This window comes from Orcinus orca, chromosome 4, assembly GCF_937001465.1.
Source record: "Orcinus orca chromosome 4, mOrcOrc1.1, whole genome shotgun sequence".
NCBI classification, from domain to species: domain Eukaryota; kingdom Metazoa; phylum Chordata; class Mammalia; order Artiodactyla; family Delphinidae; genus Orcinus; species Orcinus orca.
This window is the reverse complement of record NC_064562.1, coordinates 26,506,624-26,510,187: the sequence shown is the minus strand read 5'-3', so window position 1 is coordinate 26,510,187 and position 3,564 is coordinate 26,506,624. Positions and strand designations below refer to the sequence as shown.

Sequence of the window (3,564 nt, the reverse complement as noted above, 5' to 3'; positions counted from 1 at the left end):
GTCAAATTGACACATAAAGTTAACCATCACGGGCTCCCCTGGTGGCGCAGTGGTTGAGAGTCCCCCTGCCGATGCAGGGGACATGGGTTCACGTCCCGGTCCGGGAAGATCCCACATGCCGCGGAGTGGCTGGGCCCGTGAGCCGTGGCTGCTGAGCCTGCACGTCCGGAGCCTGTGCTCCGCAACGGGAGAGGCCACAACAGTGAGAGGCCTGCGTACCACACACACACACACACACACACAAAATTAACCATCACAATGTGTATAGAGTTCTAGTTTTGTAGGATGAAAGGTTCTGGAGATTGATTGAGTGTCAATGTGAATATACTTAACATTACTGAACTTTACACTTTAAGATGGTTAAGATGGTAAGTTTTAAGTTAAGTGTATTTTACCACAATTGGGGGAAAAAAAAGCCTGTTAGATCTTTCCCTCGGGCCAGCAGCACCAATGGGATGGGCAAGTGTCAAGATCATATTGCCAGGAAGCTCTGCAGCCACCATCAGGACCAGAAGTGGCACGATAAACGGTACAAGAAAGCCCATTTGGGGACAGTCCTGAAGGTCAGCCCCTCAGGAGGCATTTCACATGCAAAGGGAATTTTGCTAGAAAATGTCAGAGTTGAAGCCAAACACGTAAATTCTGCCATCGGGAAGTGTTTCAGGGGCCAGCTGATCAAGAGGAGCAAGAAGCTCACAGCTTTCTTACCCAATGATGGTTGCTTGAACTTTACTGCAGAAAACGATGAAGTTCTGGTTGCTGGATTTAGTTGCAAAAGGCCATGCTGTTGGTGACATTCCTGGAGTCCACTTTAAATTTGTCAAAGTAGCCAATGTCTCTCTCTTGGCCTTATGCAAAGGCAAGAAGAAAAAACCAAGATGATAAGTTTTGATGATGCAAACATGGTAGTAATAAAATTTCATATACAAAAAAAGTCTATTAGAGAAATTTCCTTTCACGAAATACCAAAAACACATTTTCATAAGGGACAATAGGGTACAAATTGGACTATATTTTAACATTAGACTCCTGTTAAAAAAAAGTTATTCGTGGGACTTCCCTGGTGGTCCAGTGGTTAAGAATCCACTTTCCAATGCAGGTTCGATCCCTGGTCGGGGAGCTAAGGTCCCACATGCCGTGGGGCAACTAAGCCCATGCACTCTGGACCCCGTGCACCACAACTAGAGAGAAGTCCATGTGCCGCAACTAAAACCCAACGCAGCCAAATAAATAAATAAATATTTAAAGAAAAGAGTTCTTCGTATAGCAAACTTCTATAAAAAGTTGACCGAGTATTAGATCTCGAAAATTATTATATCTCAAAATTATTATATCACGAAAATTATTATATCTCGAAAAAGCTATTTCTGTGGGAAGTTAAGATTACGTATTCTAGTTATATTGCTTCCTGGGGATATAAGTTTCCTCAGGGATCAAGCATAGAGAGTCAGAGAAATAGAAGCAAATACATTCCTTTGATGGTTAGTCTCAAATAACAAACTTTTCAGCTGAAGTGCTGGTAAACGCTGAACGGCATCCAATTCACGGCTGACCATATGATAAATGGCTATAAGTTTAGTATTTTGGTGAATATTGCTACGTACATAGGGAGGTAGAATTTTTTATTGGAGTCTAGTTGATTTACAATGTTGTGTTAGTTTCAGGTGTACAGCTAAGTGAGACAGTTATACATATATGTATCTACTCTTTTTCAGATTCTTCTCCCTTATAGGTTATTACAAAATATTGAATATAGTTCCCTGTGCTATACAGTAGGTCCTTGCTGGTTATCTATTTTACACATAGTAGTGTGTATATGTTAATCCCAAACTCCTAATTTATCCCTCTCCCACCCCCAGGAGGTAGAATTTGATCCACAGGATCACCAAATCCATGCTTCCAATGCATTTCAAGTAGATTTTCTGACATTTTATGCTCATACTTGGAGATTCTTCACAAGGTAAGTGGGGTATCATTAAATGACTATTCTGACAATCTTACCTTAGTGATTCAGATTATTTGTTCAAGTTTCTAAATACCAGAGAAAGTCTTTCAAGTACAAGTTTCTAAAACTCAAACTTAACTGATGTGACAGGAAGCATCCCTTCTTGGTCCCGCTATAATTTAACCATTACTTTATCCTATTAGCAGTATTATATGGGTAATAATAGCTTTGATCCTAATGCTGAAGGTCAAGGTATGATCACGGTAGTGAAATAATTACCAATTATAACTAAAAAGGCAACATCAGTTCTAGTAACTCTAAATTCCATAAGGAAACATCAGTTGGTTTTTGTAATTTTTTTGGTATTTAAAAAAAAATTTTCATTAACAGTTCCTCTAATGGCTTTTTTCCCACATAAAACTAGAGAGTTAAATAAAGGAGAAAATAATTGCTGAGGCAAAAGGTGAGCTTTCCTTCTCCACAAGAAGGGAACCTCTTGATAAATCTTCCAGTTTCCAGTAAAAGCTCTGACTTTCTGAGAAGCTCATTTAGGCCTAAGTTAGCAAGTCCGATGAGGCGATGACAGGGGTGCCAGCTGAAACGCTGAGCTCAGCCCATTGCAATTTCAGATTTTTGAGTCTTCCTGTTTTGAAAAGGAATTTATTATTTTCTTTCATTTTTACTTCATTTAAAAAAATTCTCAACTATGAACACAAACTTGGCAAATCATAAATACAAGGGAAATCTCTCAAGACCATCTAGCACATTTCTCTGCTTCTAAGTAAAAGCAAACTTCAACCTTAGGTCTACCTTTTAAAATGTATCTCTAGGGAAGGCTTTTCCCTAAACCCTCTAGACTAGATTAGGTCTCTCCGGTGTACACCTCCACACCATATTGTATTTCTCGTTCAAAGGACTTATCACAAATGGACCCAAATACTTACCTGGACTCTCAGTTTAAGACGGCTGACTAAACTCACACATTTACCCCTCTTCCCTCCCCAAGTCCTAGTGAAATGATGAAAGAAATACAGCCAAACAAATAAGTCCATAACAGGAAAGACACCAATAGACCAGAAGAGTATGGAAATTCTAGAAGATTTAATCCAGGTAGGAGAAAACTCAGGGAGCCAAGGAACCAGAAATCCCATATAGGTGAAAGAAGAGATTTTCAGGGAAATTTTTCCACGAGAGGATGGGAATAAGTCCTGATCAGAAGTAGCTGGGGTTGGTAGGAAACTGAGTCTGAGAGGTTGGCATGTAGTGAAGGATCTGGGGAACACCTGCATCCTCAGCTTTCAAGTCCCAGAGCCACTGACTTGGCCTCAGCCCCTGGGAAAGCCACAGAACATTCGCAAATAGCCAAATAAAATTAGAGTTTTGATGAGTAAGACTCCCACTGTGAGCACTGGGATTAGAGAAGACAGTCCATAGCCCTAATATCTGACAAGTAGCTTGAAGGACAAGGAACCCCACATGCAGAAGACAGTTCCCCTGGCCCACCCTTCCCCCTAGTCACCATAGCTGGTCCCTATAATAGGAATAGAAATCCGCTTTCACTGCCAGGAGAGTAAATATCTTCAGCCAGTCTAGATCTGTTTTACAAACATTATAAACAG

The 3,564-nt window shown here is 40.5% G+C and overlaps 1 pseudogene; it reads left to right on the top strand.

Annotated features, from left to right (window-relative positions):
* Positions 1-455: 455 nt before the first annotated feature.
* Positions 456-882, top strand: LOC105748397 (40S ribosomal protein S23-like; annotated as a pseudogene).
* Positions 883-3,564: the final 2,682 nt, after the last annotated feature.